This window comes from Giraffa tippelskirchi, chromosome 11, assembly GCF_054371585.1.
Source record: "Giraffa tippelskirchi isolate mGirTip1 chromosome 11, T2T-mGirTip1v1.2.pri, whole genome shotgun sequence".
Taxonomy (NCBI): Eukaryota; Metazoa; Chordata; class Mammalia; order Artiodactyla; family Giraffidae; genus Giraffa; species Giraffa tippelskirchi.
The window spans coordinates 15,972,024-15,991,356 of record NC_137285.1 but is presented as its reverse complement, the minus strand read 5'-3'; the positions used below and the strand labels follow the sequence as shown (position 1 = coordinate 15,991,356).

At 42.5% G+C, this 19,333-nt stretch overlaps 1 protein-coding gene and 1 long non-coding RNA gene across 13 annotated transcripts in view; one reads left to right on the top strand and one right to left on the bottom strand.

Annotated features, from left to right (window-relative positions):
• The window catches only part of SRRM4 (serine/arginine repetitive matrix 4), a 310,788-nt gene that overhangs the window by 255,596 nt on the left and 35,859 nt on the right, over positions 1-19,333 (bottom strand). The gene's annotated exons all lie outside the window — the stretch shown is intronic.
• LOC145525880 (uncharacterized) lies at positions 3,019-4,978 on the top strand. Its single transcript, XR_014068479.1, has 2 exons — positions 3,019-3,117; positions 3,934-4,978. It is a non-coding gene; the product is annotated as an uncharacterized LOC145525880 (long non-coding RNA).

Below are 19,333 nucleotides of genomic sequence, written 5' to 3'. Positions count from 1 at the left end.
CAGGCTAATTCTGCATTATCATCATCAGTTACTTCTATTTTCTGTCAAACATTCTACACAGCTCATGATTTTACTGGATTCTCTCAACAACATACACACAAGTGCTGTTATTATTCCCACTTTACAGTCAAGAACACTGAGGCTCAGGAAGGTTAAGTCATCTGCCCAATAGCACTTAATCTAGTGAAAGGCAGAGTCAGGGTATGACCCCCAATCTGTCTGGCCTCAAAGGCTGTGCTCTTAACCATGATACTTATCTGTTTCTCACAATAACCAAATAATTATTGAGGGCCCACTATGTGCAGGGCCATGAATGCTTTGTTGGGATTTGGATAATTCATTTCTTCTCTCAGGGCCTCAGCTTTCTCATCTATCCCACGAAGAGCTGTCCCTAACGTTTTTACCTAGGTTGGAAGTTCTGAGCATCAAGTGTTAGTCATTGCTACCCATTTGGATATCCAAGTTGGTATCCATTTGGAAAATGGAAACCTTGTGTATCTAAGAGGTTGTCCCTCCCAGAGTATCCCCACTGGGAATGCTGTCCTGCCTAGGAAGAAGCACAATCCTGATATAGATAGGCACCAGAGTCCCAAGCTGAGACTAAGATAGATTATTTGATTTGTCACTGATCCTGGAGTAGAACCCATGGGTGATTCATGTCAATGTATGGCAAAAGCCACTACAATATTGTAAAGTAATTAGCCCCCAACTAAAATAAATAAATTTATTTAAAAAAAAACAGAAAACAAAAAAAGTGAAGGTCACAGGGTGGGAAAATAGGGATAAGAAACTGCTGATGCTGGGAAAGAGTGAGGGCAGGAGGAGAGGTGGATGACAGAGGATGAGATGGTTGGATGGCATCACCGACTCAATGGACATGGGTTTGGGTGGACTACGGGAGTTGGTGATGGACAGGGAGGCCTGGCGTGCTGCGGTTCATGGGGTCGCAAAGAGTCGGACACGACTGAGAGACTGCACTGAACTGATGATAATTAAATGCAGCATTAAATGACAGGCATTGCCCAAACAATCAAGTCTCTGACCCTTCCCTGTGAATAGTAAACCAACAACCACTTGCTAGTCACAGTCTTGCCCCCTAACATGTTGAGCTACCATGTTTTAAACATGTGTATATCAGTTTTACATTTTTTAAACATGAAGCATTATTTTTACTTTTAAAAAGCTATAGATGGGCCCTTTAATAGCCTTCACTAGGTTGCTAGAGAGGGCTGCTTGGAAAGTTTTAGAAGCATCTGCATCAGCAGAGAATAGAGCTGCAGAAATTTTTCTTCTCTAGAAGGATGAAGGAAAGTAATTTAGGAATTAAAGAGATGGTAAAACGAGAGTCAGGAAAAGTGTGTGTGTGTGTGTGTGTGTGTGTGTGTGTGTGTGTCTGTTCATAATAGATCTCATAATAGAACATTAGAAAGCTCTAGACTTTTTATTTATTTTCACTTTTAAATATGAGTTTAATGCCATTTTATGTTTCCTCCTGACCCGTTGGCATCTATGAGACTTGATTTTGCAAATGATGGCTTTGCCAGGGATAACAGATGCTTCTGGTGCCCAAGTCACAGCCTTTCAAGCTCAACTATGACTGTGACTTCAGTAGCTTGGGCATACTGACACCATTCAATTTCAAACAATTGCCCAAAATCCAGAAACTCTCTGCCTCAAAGCTTTCCCTAACACCACAAGAACACACTCAGCCTCAAGCAGGTGAATTCTGAAACTGTGGGACAATTAACACCCTCAGGGCAACCCTTAAATGGGTGATGGGAGCTAGTGGATAAGTAACTTAGCTGTCCTGCCTCCCGTGCGTCAAACAGAGACTTCTGGGAAACAGTATGTACACATCTCAGATGCACTAGTGGGCTTGAGCCCCACTGCCTACAGCAGCAGCTTGTAAATAATACGTTCTTTGCTGGCTTTTCATGATTTCACTGATTTTACTCTCCCTGTTCCTTCACTTCTGCTCCCTAGAACTAGTTCCCAGATAAACTACTTGCCCCCAAGTATATATATCAGGGTTCTTCTTTGGGGGAATCCAAAATAAGACCCCAAACATGCATCTTCTAGGAATAAAATTTCCTTGGTAGGTGTTCCAGTCAGGGTTCAATCAAGGAAGCAGGTCCACTGGAAGGTGTATATATATTAAAGAACTCATCCCAGGTATGTGACCTTACTTAGTTGCGATTGATTAAACAGTCTCCGTAAGGCTATTGTCTTTGCATCTGATGTTGGAGTTTGAAATCTTCAGGACAAGCAGTCCCAAAGGGCAGATAGGTGAGGAGTGAGAGACAGCAAGGACAAACTGGAATCTGAGCACAAACTAGCACCCACAATGACACAGACTCGAGCCATGTTGGGTCTCACTGCCTCTGACCCTGGTGATGTGGGTGCCCTCAAGGATTAGTTGGTACCCTTCATCATAGGGCCAAAATATACACCTGGCTCAGGAGTAAAAGAAGCTGAAGCAGGATCCATGAGAAGGTAGCCCCACAACAGTGAGGTGCACCCAAGACATGAGTGAGCTGTGAAAGCACCTTACCTGACCTACATACTGAAAACCAAAGGATTCTGGGAAATGTAGTTCAGCCTGGCTAAGTTGACACTTTACAAAGCCACCAGTAGAGGAAGGTACAAAACATCAGAAGTGGGCAAGACCTGACCTCAGGACTAGCTATACTTGGAAATGTCTCTCGATTACTTGAAAAGCAGCTTCTTCCTTCTTAGCAGCTGAAGGCAGAGACACTGCCTAGAGTTGGTGGGGTTGTGTATGGCACAGTTTCAGAGTGTTCCATTCACATGGATTATTAATGGAATGATGCCACCTTGAGTCGCCATGAAAAGCAACCATACCCACCCACAAGAGCGTCAACTGGTAACAAGGGGGAGCGTATCTCAGAACAGACCCTTAGCCCATATGAAGCATCCCATGTTGATTTGGGGGGGCAGACTTATGTTGGCCAACAATTGGAGTATTATTAACAACAAGACTGAGCTAACCAGAAGGCAGGGGCCAGGGCAAAGAGGGGCAGTCAGGTTGGTCTGGGGAGTAACGGCACGGGGAGTAAAGAGGCAAGACATGATGTCCTATGAAGTTGCCTGAGACAGGTAAGCACCTGAAGCACCTGACTCCAACGCCAGGTAGGAGCAGAGCCCAGAGGAGCAGAGAAGTGGATGAGTACTCACAGAGGGTAAATTTTAGTTTGCTCCTGTACAAGTTCTCTGGTTTCAGTCAGGCCCCCTGGCTCTGGTCATCCTTATGTTAACTTTAACCAGAGGAGACCTCAGTGGGGGCATTTTTAAAGGTTCTGAAAATGCTAGCATTTAGACAGAAAGTATCAGATTTGTAACTGGTACACATTTGTGGTTTATTACTACCCAATATCCATCCTTATTTCTCCTAACAACATAACAATTTACTTTGCGGAGTAACTCTCCTCTGGCCTCAGTCATTGGGAAGCCCAATTCAAGATTGGGAAATCGAGGCCCACAGGCATGTGAAATAACTTGCCCAACTGTCACACAGCACGGTGAAGCCTGGTTAAAAACCATGGCTTCAAGGATAGGGCAGTGAACCTCTCTGCAAGCCCACCATGAAACAGTGGTGAGCTGACCCAACAATGCAGGGCTGGGTCAGCTGAGGGGTGAAAGTCAAACAGAAATTGGAATTTGTTCTCTCACCTTTGCTCTCCCTCTCTTGTTCAGCCAGAGAGTAAACACTTGACTAGCACGAGCAGGAGAACTGAGCTTGTTAAATCACTAATTCTCTTCCTCCTGGGCCATCCCCAACACGGTTCCAAAGTCAGCAAAATCTGTTATCCTACTTAATCTGATTTTATGCCACGCAGCAATTTATTTTTGAAAAATTTTCCTTGTTGGATAATGGCAACTCTTGAGAAAGCTCTATTGATTTTTTGACTGCAGGTTTATCGGCGCTGAGTCAGCCCGGCCCTCCGTCAACTGGAGTCTTCATTCAGACCTTTATCTTCTCTTCATAGCTTGAAAGAATAAGTTTAGTTAAGGCTGTAGGGATGGGTCCTAAGGGTCGCATTCACACTCATAATGACACAAAATTAGAAACTGCTTTAGGTTCTAACAACCACTATATTCACTGTGCTGAGCTATACACAGAGGAAAGAGTATGAACACGGAAGTGAAGCTGGTATTTCATATATGCTTGTAAGTCTAGCTGCAGCCATATAACTTGTAGGGGGTTGAAGCAGACAGAAAACTCAAACTTGGCCCTGATGCTGACACTGTGCACCCATGCTAATGTGCCCACCATCTCCAGATCAGTTCTTCATCCCCAAATTATCTACCTTTCTTAAAACGTCATGGACTTATCAATAAAATTGATCGTCCTCGTAGAAAAATACTTGAGAACAGATGATCAGTATCTACACAGTCCCCAGATTCATCCTTCAGACACTGAAGGGGAGAGATCTTAAAATGTCACTTCCTCCAAGAACCTTTCCATCATTTCACCTTCATTTATTCATTCAGAAAACATTTATTGAGTAGATACTGGAGATATGCCCTCTTTACACCTACATGTACGCTCTCTTCTTAGACATCCTGTCCACACCTCCTTACTAGACAACTTGTTTACTCCATCTCACATCCTCTTGGTCCAGCTTTTTTGACTCTAGCCATTGATGCAGCAAATCACCTGCCCACAGGTGTATTCTGATGGCACCTTGCTTTAGCTATACCTTGTACCTCTTGCCTTCTCCTAGGGCTTTGACCTAAGGGCCATTTTGGTGCAATTATAAAACTGGAAATGAGATGAAGATAACATCCCTTAGGGCAATCCTTTGACCCACGGACACCAGGAACTGATGAATAAATTCGTCCCTCTCTCATTCTCGGGAGAGCATTTCTGAGGTGCATTCTACCCATTTCAAACCCAGAATCTGTTAAGTATGAACCTCGGTTTCTGACATCAGCTCAATAACACAACTTTGCACTGGCTTTCCCTCCATCTCTATTTGACCCTTCCAAGTCCCCCTCTCTCATTCCTCAACATCTCTTCCCAATCAAACCATCTGCATGCAAACCCTTCTCACAAGCTCTGCTTTCAGGGAGAATTGGAGCTGAGATCTCCATATTGCAAGAGACACTTCCAACCTTTAGAGCAGCAGGGTACATAATCCCATACCCCCATCCCTAGCACAGTTGATTGGCCCAAGAGTGAATGTCTGGCAGGAATTAAATCCAATCACAATTTCTCTTCCCTAAGGATTTAGAATCAAGATGCCAATCTCCATGTGATGTTTGAAGTGGAAAACATTGTAAAGCCTGGGCTGGGGACAACCATGTGCCCATGGAGCAAAGAAACTCAGTTTGCAAAGAGACAGAAAGAGACATCATGTAGCCTTAGAGAAATACAAGAGAAAATTGCTTGGATTCCTGGTCATTTTCTTCTTCTTCTTCTTTTTTTTTTCTTTTTGGTTCAAGTTCCTTGCTAGCCCAACTCACCTTTCCACCTGTGGGTTCTTTGAAACCCTCTTGTCCTTCCAATAAATTAATTTTTCTGCTTATACTAGCTTGAAGGGGATTCCATTATTCACAAGAAAACAGTTTCTAAATCAGAACATCCTATGTGCCAGGTGCTGTGCTAAGCTCTGAATGTACAATAATGAACAAGATAGTTTCTGTTTTCAAAGAACTTAACATCAAACTGATCAGTAAAAAATGAGATAATGCCTCATAACAGTTCCTATGCTGCCAGGGCTAATACTTTTCATAATAATCCTATATATTATGCCAAATAACTAATTAATCCATTGATAAAAATTGCAACAATTTCCTAATCCCTATCATGTGTAGACACTGTGTTTTATGTGTGTCAGATCTTTTCAGTCTTTACTGAATGGTTTGTTTCTTTAGTGTTAGGAATACTGCAGTAAATAAGATCATTTCAATTTACAGTAAGTGCTGTGAAGGAAATCAGCCAGGTGATGTGATAGAAAGACAAGATCCAGGGTAGAGAGAGAAGATAAAAACTATTTTAGATGATGAGAGGAGAGGATCAAAGAGAGCTTCCTTGAAGAATGAACATTTTCAATGAGATGTACAGAATGAGAAGAAAATAGATGTAGGGGGGAAAAAAAAAACTAAGGAAGAACATTCTGGGAGAAGGAAAGCAAAGTGCAAAGGCCCTGAGGCAGGAATGGAAAAAAAAAAGAAATAAATGGATGACTAGACTCCAGGTAAGACAACTCTTCCTGACCCTTGAATCACATCTGTCATTCTCAGCTCTCTACCTGCACAATGAATTTTTAAAATACCCATGTTTAGGTGACTCTCCCCACCCCGAGATTTAGATTTGATCAGTCTGGGGTGGAACTAAATCACGTTGTTTGTTGTTTAAGCTCCCCAGCAACTCTGATTCACATAAAGGGTAGAAAACGACTAGACTCTAGGCTATATGGACGTTAGTGAAGTAGAATTTACATAAAAAGAAAGCAAGCATGATGGGGAAATGTGATGATTGGTTATCTCACAGATCTTGGATCAATTCCTTGGTTCCTGTGGCAATTGTCTGTATCCAGGCAACAGTCCCCCAAATGTGGGTTTATGGAGACTGGGGAAAAGGATGTGAATACATCCTAACCAGGAAGTGCTTCGCTATAAGAAACTCTGTCAATGTTGCCAGGCTCTCCCCTAGGCTGAGTTAGGCTCCACCTCTCTCTCCTTAGCCCCCATTCTTAGCCCCATAAAGCACTTATCACATGATGTGACATATGCCTATATATTTGCTCATCCAGTAGAATGCCATGAAGGCAGGAACTATGTCCTCTTCCCCAAGACATCTTACATCTCTTTCAGGTCTCAAATTAGATGCCACTTCTTCCAGGAAGCCATCTTTGACTCTACCCCCAGGAAAGTTTAGGTGCTTCCATTGGGGGTCCCTTTATCATAGAACTGATTGCCCTATATTTTACCTGTATTTACATATATCTTCCTCAATAGCCTGGGAACTCTTTGCATCTGAGACCATATTTATTGATTCATTCCACTAATATCTATTGATCATCTTCTGTGTGACACATATTGTTCCAGACACTGGAGATGCAGCAATGAAGAAAAATGGACCTACTCTCATGAGGCTCCTGTCACTGTGGTGGGAGGCAATTAACAAACACACAGTATGTCAGACAGTGGTAAGTGCTCTCAATGTGATGGAAAGACACAGGAAGCAATTGGATGGTTTTAAATAGAGGGGTGCAATGACCTCACTTTCCTTTCAAAAGCATCATTTTGAATTATCTGTTAAGAAGAGAGTGTGAGAAAGCAAGGGCAGGTGCCAGAAGGGCATGTCACAGGGCTCTTTCAATTAACCAGGTGAGGAATGAAGTGGTAACAATAGAGATGGTGAGAAGTGGTCAGATTCTGGTTTTATGCTTTTAATAGCTTAATTGAGGTAGAATAAATACAATAAAATACTTAAAATACAACCCAGTAAACTCTGATATGCATTACACTTGTGAACCATCACCACAGTCAAGGTAATGAATATAAACAACACCATCCTAAACTCTCCTCATACCCCTTGGTCATACCTTCTGCCTCCTCCTACCCCCAACCATTGATGTGCTTTCTGTCACTATAAATTAGTATGAATTTTCTGGAATTTTACATAAATAGCATCATATAATACTTTTTTGCATCTGGCTACTTTCACTCAGTATAATAATTTTGAAATCCACTCATGTTTTTGCATGTATCAATAGTTTGTTCTTTTTCATTCTTGAATATGATGCCACTGTACGGAGGTACCACAATTTGTTTATCCATTTATTTGTTAATGGACATTTGGGTTGTTTTCAAGACTGTGGGTATATTTTGAAGGTAGAGCTGAAAGAATTTGTTGGTGGAGAGGCTGTAAGATATTACAGAAAGAGTAGAGTCACAGCAGACTTCCAGATTCTTCACTTCAAGTGAGAAGATGGAGTTTCCGATTGCTGAGATGTGACACACTGCAGGGTTAGAGTAGAAGACACATAACAACCAGCACACTGACTAGCACATAGTAGGAGCTCAACAATTGTTTGCTGAAGAAAGGATGAAGACAGGGAGAACAAGAGTATAAATTCAGTTTGCGGTGCTGGTAATTCAAATCCTAAGATTCAAGCCAAGCTATACCTTTTCTCTCCTTTTCCACATCCCCAATCTCACTTCTGAAGCCCAGGCAGTCATAATCATAAAGAGACTCCTTGGGCACAAAGAAGTGGAAGGCAGATTCAATTAGAGCAGGGCCCCTTGTTCTCAAATGGCCTTGGGTCCAGGAAGCATTGTTTCCTCCCCAGCATGGGGCTGAATGCACAACTGTCCTCTTTGGTTTCTGAACAATAAGCTTCCAAATTACTCTCCCACCTGACAGATCTACGAGCCACAAAGAAGTCTCCTCCCTCTTCCCCATTTACCCTGAGCTTCCTAAATGCTCCAGCTTGAAATGTGTCTAAATGTGCTGAACGCCAGTGTGAACTGTTATTAAAATCCACATATACCAGTGTGTTCCATGGCAAAAGGAAGTAAAAGACAATCCACAAAACAATAGATACAAATAGCCAATAAACATAAAGGAAGGAGGGTGCCCACCTTCACTGTACTTGACAAAATGGAAATTCCTACGATCTTGAGAAACTATCTTATTCCTATCAAATTGGCATGAATAAAACAAATGCAAATAAGCTAGCATTGGCAAGACTGTGAGGACACAGACAGGAATGTACTTTGCTGGTGGAAGTGCAAATTGGTTTAACCATTTCCGGAGGAAGCTTAGAAACGGCCAGAGTCTTTAATCCAAGAATTCTATAGTTAGAAATTTATCCTGAGCAAATTGTTATGGATGTCTGTAAAGATATTCATCACATCATTGTAAGAGGAAATATCACCAACCACCTTAATATGTAAAGAAATTATGACACTGCCCATCAATGCAGAAGAGATAAATGCATTGTGTATATACATACATTGAATTATGCATCTGTGAATTATACAGTATAGTACTACATGCAACAACATGGATGGAACTTTCAAACACAGTAAGTGAAAGAAGGAAATAAGAGAATACATGGAGTATGATTCCATCATATAAAGTTCAAAAGTAGACAAACTATATTGTTTAGGTATGCAAACACAAACGGTAAGACTGTAAGGAAAAACAATAGAGTGATTTCAATAAAAGACAATATAGTAGTTAACTCTAGGAAGGATAGAGGGGAAAATACAGGTTGCTCCTGGAATTTGGCGAGGTTTTATTTCTTGCCCTGCATGGTAATTATGTGGGTGCTCAAATTGCTATCATTCTTTATGCTGTATTTTCCTACCCCTGGTCATTTCACTGTTAAGCAAGATCAGGGAATGAGATTCTTTCTTTCAAAGCTTATTACAGAACTATACACGGAACAACAGAACAAGGTTTGGCCACTTGTATCTAAAAATTCTAACAAGCTTGGCATGAATAATCTATCCTTAAGATTTTTTCCCTTAGACCTTTAGAAGATCTAAATTGGTTCTACTTTGATAGGATTGTTCTGGAAGGTAATAGGGCCACCTCATTTCTGAATTTGCTGAAATTTGGTATTACTAAGAGAGAAAATACAGGTGATATTTCTCACTAAAGTTTTGCGTTTTTAAATAAGTTAAAGAAAACTGTGGCTGAGTTAGGGAAAGTGGTGGAGGAAAGATACCCCAGATAATTAGGGGGCCACAGATTAAGCCATGATACACAGAGCTCTGCTAAATACTAAACACTTTCCTTAACATTGGGGCAGAAGGAGGAAAGCATGTGACCTTCAGAAACTCATATGGCAAGGGGAGGTGGCAGAATAGCAGCGGGACCAGTCCATCTGGGGCAGGAGAGAAAAGTTTGAGGCCATAGAAGGATAAAGGAAATGAGGGCATGTGTTTCTTTTCTGAGCCACTATTTCTATCCCAGCCCAATTCAGCAGGATTTAGAAACCAACGGGTACCCAGAATGAAAGAACTGCTTCCTTCTTCCTGATTCAAGCATATCTCAATGCATCTAACACCTCTGCTAGGAGGTAACAAGATCACAGGAAAATTGGGCTCTCTCTTGTCAAGAGGATGTGGTATCTCAAGCACTCTTCATGTTAAGGATATTCTGCCTTCAATTCAGAAGCTAAAGTGTCAATTTGTGGTGATCGTTAATTAAGACAACAGCAGCAGCAGCAACAACAATGAGGAGGATAATTGTGAAATTTATTGAGGAGACTCAAAAGTGTCAGATGCTTAATTTGCATTATTTCATTTTCTCACATAACAGGGAGTATTTTTAGATATTATTAACATTCCCATTCTACCAATGAGGAAATGGAGGGAGAGAGAGAAGTGAAGCCACTTGATCAAGGTCACACAGCTGGTTAGTGGCAAAGGTTGTGGAAAACCAGGTCCTCTTGACTCAAGCATCATGGTAAGAGGTACAACGCACGTGAGCACTGACATGGTGCTGGCCTGCCTTCCACAATGGGAGGGAACCTTAGCTATTTCAACCTTGCTCTGTTCACTCCAGAAGTATTGGCTTGAGAGTGAGTGGAACTGCAGGCTAAGGAGATAACACTGCAAGGCAGAACTGGATTGATGCTGAATGGCTTTGGTGACTTATTCTCTGGCAACTATTGTGCGGCTCAGAGGGACAGTCAAGCATCTTGAGGCCCTAGAGACAGGTGACTGCATTCCTGGTATAACTGTGGCTTATTTAGCAATCTTCATCCTCTTGGGACTTGCCTGGTGGTCCAGTGGCTAAGACTCTGCACTCCCAACATGGGGATCAGGGTTGAGGCATGTTTAATTCCTAGTCAGGGAACTATGTCTCACATGCCACAACTAAAGAGTTTGGCATGCCTCAATGAAGATCAAAGATCCCACATGCTGCAGCTAAGACCTGGCATAGCCAAATAAATAAATAAATATTAAAAAAAAAAAAGACTCTACCCTTTCTACCATGTTATCCAGGGTCCTGTGCATTAGAATTTCTCGGTGGTGAAGGAGTGGAAGAGAAGTTCTCGGGATCCATCAAGTCACTGGAGGAGGAATCAGATTAGGAGGAATCAGATAATTAATCTTTGAATAATTCCCACCAATATCAGAAGGGATGGGGAGACAGTAGATCCTATACCACTTCACCTCTGTGTCAAAGTGATGGGGCTTCTACTGTCTTTCATCAAATCACCTTCTCAGCATGCTTTGGAGTCAGGCTACAATACTGAAATTATGGCTCAGTCTTATGCCTCTGAAAGTGGGGAGATCATTGTCAGTGAGTAAGCCCTGGTGAGGTAAATAATCAAAAGACCAAGGAAAAAGATCAATAGAATAAGGAGATTTGGGATTATTGGGAAGGAAAAAAGGAAAAGTCATACAAAGTGTCTAAGACTGGTTCCAATAATAAGCACAATATGCTAAGCACTTACTAGATGCTAGACCCTGTGACTAACACTGCCCCTCTATTATCTCATTAAAATCTCATAGAAACCAAAGAAGTAGGTATGAGGTCCATTTTACAGGTGGAAAAAAAAAAAAATGAGGCTTAGAGAGGTAAGATGATGCCCCCAGGGTACACAATCACTAAACTGTGGGTTTGGAATCTAAACCCTGATCTCTCTGTTTCAAATGGTCCATGCTCTTAGCATGGTAAGACACTGCTTCTCAATCTAGAACAATTAGCTCTGAAATGAATTCTTTAGCCCAAAGACAAAATGTTAAGAAATTAAATTGATAAGGAGAGACGAGAAAACAGGAGAAATCATCAGAGTGTATAGCGAAATATGAAACAAACATGAATGTTTCCCACTGTGTGTGCACATCACCAGATTGTAGCGTAAAATGCATTTCTTACTACTGGCTATGGTCCAAAAAGTTTGGAGAAGCACTGCTTTAAGATTTTCAGTGTCCTCATTCATTGTCTCAACAGTTTCAAATAGGTGTGATGTGCTGTCCAAGGTGTTGGAAACACAAATACCAACCCAGGAGCCCTGCCCTAAGGAATCTAAGTCCAACAGAAGAGCAGATTCTGTGCAAATAATGTCACATGCAAAGAGCTCTGATGGAGGAAGCCCAAGAGTGGAAGGAAAAGCATGGGAAGGACAGGGAAAGCTTTGCAGAGAAAAGTCTCCATGAGGTGAGTCCTGGAATTATCAAGGCACATAGGTAGTGAGGTTCCTGGGAGAGAAAACTGCTCTCTCATGAATATGAAAAAGGAGAAAGGATTTCCTGGTGGTCTAGTAGTTGGGACTCTGAGTTTTTGCTGCCAAGGGGAGGGGTTCAATCCCTGGTCAGGGAACTCGGATCCCACAAGTTTCCCAATACAGCCAAAATAAATAAAAATAAATTTTTAAAAGGATAATATTGGGGTAGACAAGGAATCTGACCTCATTCTTGCTTCATGATCATGATATTGGATATTTATTGGGCACTTACCACGAGCCAACATACTTGACCCCACTTAGAATCACATACACAGCAAACATACAAGGCAGGTCCAGGATTTTCTCCTCCAGTTTACAGATAAGGAAACTGGGCCTAGAGAGTGACTTGCTTGGGGTAGCACAGCAGAAAAAGACAGGGCCAGGATTAATACCTGAGCAGGTAACTTCAGTGTGCATGTTCTTAGTCACTACTATATCATTCTCTCTAACCAAATCATTAAAGAGTTTGGAGAAATGGGAGAAAAAGCAGGAGGAGTGAGGTAGAGGTTAGGTGATCTTGAGATCAATCTCTTTATATACACAATCCTGACAAGTCTGTGAGGTAGGTACAATTATCTTTCCATTTTATAGATAGTGACAGAGAGGCTCATAGTGGTGATGTCCTTCTCAACAGCCACACCCATGTAAGCTCCAGTTCTGAGTTCCCACTGCTCAGGCTCCCAACTCCCTGCTCCAGAAGCTGGAAAAGCCCTGTCCTCCCAAGCCTCTGCAGGGAAGACTTCACTGCTGGCCTATCTGAGGAGGCATCTTGTCTTGCCCTGGAAATGTGGAAGCCATGCACCAGTGGCCCCAAGCCCCAGAAGAGGTGAGGCCACTAATTAGATGAGTCTGTTCTAGTGTCTGCCCAGACTCCAGCAGACAGATGGAGATGAGTCAGGAATCCAAAATCACTCTATTTTAGGGCCTTGGAGTCTAGTGCCCATGTGCGATAACATTTCTGAAAAAATGGCAATGGGGCCCATCTCTGAGCAGAGAGAACAGGGAAGGGCTGCAGGAGGGAAGGAGAGCTGGAAATGGGTATGGGTGATGAGTTGATGCTTTTGTCCCCTGAAGGCAAAAAAGAGAGATGAGCACTCACTGACATGATTTTAAGTCCCAGAGAGGGCTGGCATGTTTAGCTCCATAAAGAGCCTAGAGTTTAAGCCTCATTTTGAAGGATCTGAAGCCTTATTTCTCCTCTTAACAACTATGAGTATTCTCCTCTACAAAATGGATGTAAAGATTGCCATATCTAACACTGACAGAGTATACACTATGTGCTGCTTTCCACTATTAACTAGTTTAATCCCAAAAACAGTCCCATGAGATAGACATTTCCACCATTATCCCCATCTTACAGATGAGGAAACTGAGACTTAGTGGCACTTAGGTCATAAGTACAAGAGACAAGGCTTGAACCTCAATATATGCTCTTAGTTATTATATTATACTGCCACAAGGAAAAGGAAATCAGTGTAGTAACTGCTGCCAACTGAGCACACATCAAACTCACCTACTCTCATTTGATTTTCTTGGTATTGGTCTTACCAGTCCCATTTTATTTATGAATGGGGCAACTATAGGTTCTGGGGATCCACAGGGATGAGTTCAGGGTGCCACAGAGGCCAGGGTTCCAACCTAGGCTGGATTGACTTCCAAGGCCACAGGTACAGCCACCACACTTGTGGTTCTCCAGTCTGGATAATCATAAAAAATGACCTGGGAGAGGGCTGAACATTTGGACTTCCAAATTCCATTCTTAGAGCTGATTTGGAGTAGGTCTTAGGAATGCTAATGTTTGAAATCCTCCCAAGATTATGCTAATTATCAGTCACTTGCCAAAAGTGACATGTTAGAATTACATGAAATAATGAGGGAATGCATTAGTAAATTTCAAAGTTCTATAAAAATGCAACAAAGCATGCTTTTAATAGTAATATATTTCATCACTATTAATAATAACAAACCATTGTAAATGTTGGTGGAAGCATTGGTGAATGTGTGCTAAGTTCTAATGAGCATAAAAGCTGAGAAACAGAAGACACAGTGACTGATCTCAAGGAGCTAGCAGTCCAGTAATTGAGATAAAGGATGTTTTGGTATTTTTCCAAGAGTGAGTTTCTAAGGAACATGTCAAGAAAGAATGAGGTAATTCACGCTATTGTCAGAATATGAAGCCAGCGGACTTTCAATTACCCATGTACAGAGCAGAGTGTGTTTGAGTTCCTTGAATCCACTTTGTCAGAGGGTGAGAATGAAAGGTTGGACATACTGTAGCTGACATGGAGGAGTGACTATCTTAGACTATGAACTTAGCAAAAGGGCGCGGAGGTGGGGGAATGTGTTAGAACTGGGACAAAACTAGCAAAAGAACATGAATGGATTTACTAGTTTATCTAGTAAATCTAGACTGTGTATAGGGACTGCCCAGTTGTCATCAAGATAGAAAAGAAAAATAAACATTCCAAGTGGTTTAGCATTATTAATTCAAATTGAACAGCGTCAATTTGGCTAGCATTCTGCTTATGTGCTGATGGAAGCCATGACTTGCATTCTCAGGAATGTGCCGTCCTCTCTATCCTCACACTGTACAATTTATAATAATGTTTGAGCACGTCTCTTTCTGTCCACTGTGATTCATTAAAAACCAAATTAAAACACAAGATTCTGGGAGTTCTGTCCATTGGCAATCCTGGCAAAACATTTTCAAATTCCCTAGTGGTTTGCCATGATCCAACCAGATATTTTGAACTTGATGATCCAAAGGAGGGTCCAGAAAACCTGCAATTTTGTCAAGATTCCCTAGTTGACTTTTTTTTTTTTTTTTATAAATTTATTTATTTTAGTTGGGGGCTAATTACTTTACAATATTGTAATAGTTTTTGCCATACATTGACAAGAATCAGCCATGGGTTTACATGTGTTCCCCTTCCCGAACCCCCTACCCACCTCCCTCCCCCTCTCATCCTTCTGGATCATCCCATTGCCCCGGCCCTGAGCCCTTGTCACATGCATCGAACGTGGAATGGTGCTCTGTTTCACATATGACAATACACATGTCTCAATGCCATTCTCCCAGAACGTCCCACCCTCACCTTCTCCCTCAGAGTCCATAAAATTGTTCCATGCATCTGTGTCTCTTATTCTGTCTCGCATATAGGGTTATCGTTACCATCTTTCAGATTCCATATATATGCATTAGTATACTGTATTGTTGTTTTTATACGTATTCTGGTTTGGGAGACATGAGGAATATCTGAACGAATCCATTCACTCAACAATAATTTACTGAGCACCTACTATGCACCAGGTTCAAACTAAGCCCAAGAGCCACATGGATGAACGAAACCAGAGAAGGTCCCCATCTGCATGAAGTCAAGTCAAATGGTATATACGGAAGGAAGTTGCTCAGTTGTGCCCAATTCTTTGTGAGCCCATGGAACATACAGTCCATGGAATTCTCCAGGCCAGAATACTGGAGTGGGTAACCTTTCCCTTCTCCAGGGGATCTTCCCAACCTAGGGATTGAAGCCAGGTCTCCCACATTGCGGGTGGATTCTTTACCAGCTGAGCCACAAGGGAAGCCCAAGAATACTGGAGCAGGTACCTATCCCTTCTCCAGGGGATCTTCCCAACCCAGGAATTGAACCGGGATCTCCTGCATTGCAGGCTGATTCTTTACCAACTGAGCTATGAGGGAAGCTTAGATGGAAGCAACATAAAAAATCAAAAAACGCATAACATGTGTTTTATAAAGGAGATGAACAGAGGGCTTTTGTTGTCAGCCTAATTCAGATTGGGGGTAGGTGAACATTTTAAGCAAGACCTAAAAGATTAGGTGTAAACCAGGGAAAGAAGGAGGCAGGGGTGAGAATTCAGGTGCAAGGGAAAGAAAGGGAATAGCAAGTGTGAAGACCTGGAGGCTGGAGGCAGAGAGGTCCCAGTGTGACTGTAGCGTTTGGATCAACGTAAAGAGCAACACAAAATATCAGGTAGTGAGAGTGGAGACAAAGGCCTGTTAGCATGTTTTAGGAGCCTCGATTTGATCCTAAGAAGTGGTGGGAAGCTGGTGGAGGGTTTTAAGCAGAAGTGATATGATGTGAATTTACAACCTTTCAAAAACATCACAGGGCATTCTCCTATCCTTGAACTATTTTACTCACATAATGCCCATGGATAAGACCCCAGCCTGCAGTATTGAAGGGTCTATTCCATTCTAGAATCATGGGGGAAAAGCCAACAAGGAATTGGACTCTCCAACTTTATCCTCTGTTCCCCTCCCAGAAGGTGGACAAAACTCCCTTTTAAAACTGAGTGTGGGGGTCACAGGGCAGGAAGAGAAAGCCCATCAGTGTGTGCTCTGTTTCCCTCCTGCCACCTTTTCAATTCTACACCTCCCAGAAATCAATCTCTCTACTGTGTTCTCCAGAGAGAAAACTTATCAAGAGCGTGCTGCACAATAAACTCTCAAGAAACGTCTCTGGAGTCCCATGGGGGAATGGTGATGCAGGGCTACAGAAAGTCAGACTGCCCCAGGACTATGGATGACAGGCGTTTAGGATGCTGCAGTGGACTCCTGTTTTGTCTGCCCCATCCCAAGGCCTCCTTCTTGTGGGGCTGACTCCATACCTGGCCTGAAGACTGGGGGTGCCCAGGACTGGTCAATCAGGTGTTCACACTACCCTGGTCTTATTGATAGACTAAATGATAGAGTTATGGCCCAATCAGAACCAAAAAGACTCTATTCTTTGACTTTTGGGGAAATGATGGTAAGGGAGAATAACCCCCCTCTTTATTTATGGGTTTGCTGAAAGGTAGGATTTTAAAGATGCATTCTTTTAAATCTTTTAAACTTTTAAAGATGCATCCTCCCTCCCTCCTTAAATTCTCACTACACAGGCTCAGCAAGATTTGAAAATAAATGAGATGAAGGTGGATCATGCCAAGAAATGTCTACACTGACTGCTCCTTTCAGACATCAGAAACAGGAGAGCTGGAACTCCCATGAATGGGAAAAGAAAGACTATGCAGTGATGCAACTGCAGCAGGTATATTTCAAGCTAAATTCCTGGAAAGATTTTTTTCAACAAGAGGATTCTATTTAAAGAAGGTACCATTCCTACCAATAGGCTCTCCATGACCCTTTTCTTAAATGGAGCAGGCAACTCTTTCTCAATTCAAGTGTCTGTTCTGGATCCAAAATAATATCTCTAAAAAATGGCGGGGGGAGAGGGAAGAAGGAAGGAAGGTGGGAAACGAGGGAGGGAAGAAAGAGAGAAAGGGAAAAAGAAAAGACAGAAAGAAAGAAAGGTGAGGCAGCAGGAGAGTACTTTCTAAATCAATAGTTTTCAACCTTGACTACAAGCTATGGAGTTTTTGAAAAAGACTGATGCCTAGGTTCTACCTCCAGAAATCTCATTTAATTCATCTTGGGTAGGGGGAAATACTGGTATTCTCTGAGAACCACTGAGTAGTACTGGTGTCTTCCTTGTGTGGTCCTAGGACCTGAAGCATCAGTGTCACCTGGGAGCTCGCTAGAAGTGTACAATCTCAGGCCCCACCCTGGATCTGCTAAATCAGAATCTACATTTTCACATGATCCCTAGATGATTCTTATGCACATTCAAATTCAATATACAGGGACACCCCTGAAACCAGCTTCAGGGGTGGTGGCCCTCACAGCATCTACAAGGGAGCTGTCTGTCTTGGCGGGAAGTAGAGAGGGGAGGACCATTGAGGTGGCCCACATCAAGGAGAAGTCACTTCAGTCGGTGCCCTTCCCCTTCAGCCTTTCTATCGCCCCTGCTTTTCCAAGACAAATTGCTGTGCAGTGTAACGTTCACTTAAATCATCCAAAACAGAGCAGCCCAGCAACAACTCTGGAGCAGCATCATACGATTACACCAAGGAAATAATTTTTACATTTCATTAGTGCTTTTTCATAGAGATGATCTGCTCCCAGGTGTGACCACTGAGGGGACAGGTTGGGCTATTCTTGTCCCCTTTCTACCAGCCAGCTTTAATGTGCACGTGAATCACCTGGGAGATTCTGACCCATGGTATCTAGGGTGCGGGTGGGGGTGGGAATCTGCTATTTTAACCCGGTGGTTCTGATGCCGCTGGTCCTTTGAGTATCAAGAAGGTCTTAGACTCCACAGATAAACCCAGAAGGCCCACTTGGAAACATTCCCATGCTGATAGTTTTCTCTGGCAAAATCTCATTTAATTCTAACAATACTGCAAAGTGAGGTTATTTAAAAATTATTCCCATTTTCCATCTGAGGCAACCAAGGTTCAGAGCCCATTCGAACCTCAGTCAACTGGATTCCCAAGTCTGGCTGTGCATCAGAATCACCTGGGGACTTTTTCAAAATACATTCCCTAGAAGATTTCAATTCTGAGATGGGTTCACGCATATGTATTTTTAAAAGGGCCTCGAGCAATTACAATGCAGCTAGTTCATGGACTGACTCAGGGGATTACAGATTAAGATGTCACTCCCTGTCTAGAGCAGATCAGAGCAATTCGTGTGTATCCCACTTCCTTCAGAGAGTAACTGCTTCTTATTTTCTTTATGTCCTTGACACCTAGCCCAACTCCTGCCAAAAAGCAAGGGCTTCGTAAGAGTTATTGCCTCTCTAAATGAATTGAGAAATGGATGGTGGGTGGATAGATGCATGAATGCAGGGAGGGAGGAGGCAGAGAGAAGATGGGGAGGGAAGAAGGAGGAGGGAGAGAGGAACCAAGCTGGGGGCTCCTAGAGCTTGGCATTTACCTACAAACTTGCATTGAGTCCTCAGAAGCATTTTTTAATGTCACAGATATAAATAAGGGGTACTATCTTAGCAAGTGAGCTATCCAAGATGAGATGTCTGTATTTACAGGATGCACTGAAACCCTTACCAACTAATGGACAATGGAGGCGGGGACAGAGGTGGAGGAGGAGAGCATGTCTCTGCCATAAGATGTGGAAGGATGGGGTCAGCCTCTGTGCCAGCTGGCGTGACGAGCTCCCTCGCTGTGAGGCACTAACCTACAGATGTGGCCGACTTGCAGAGAACAGGCTTCCCATTCTCTGGTCTCATTTTGCCCCCTGTCTCTTTTCCTCTCCC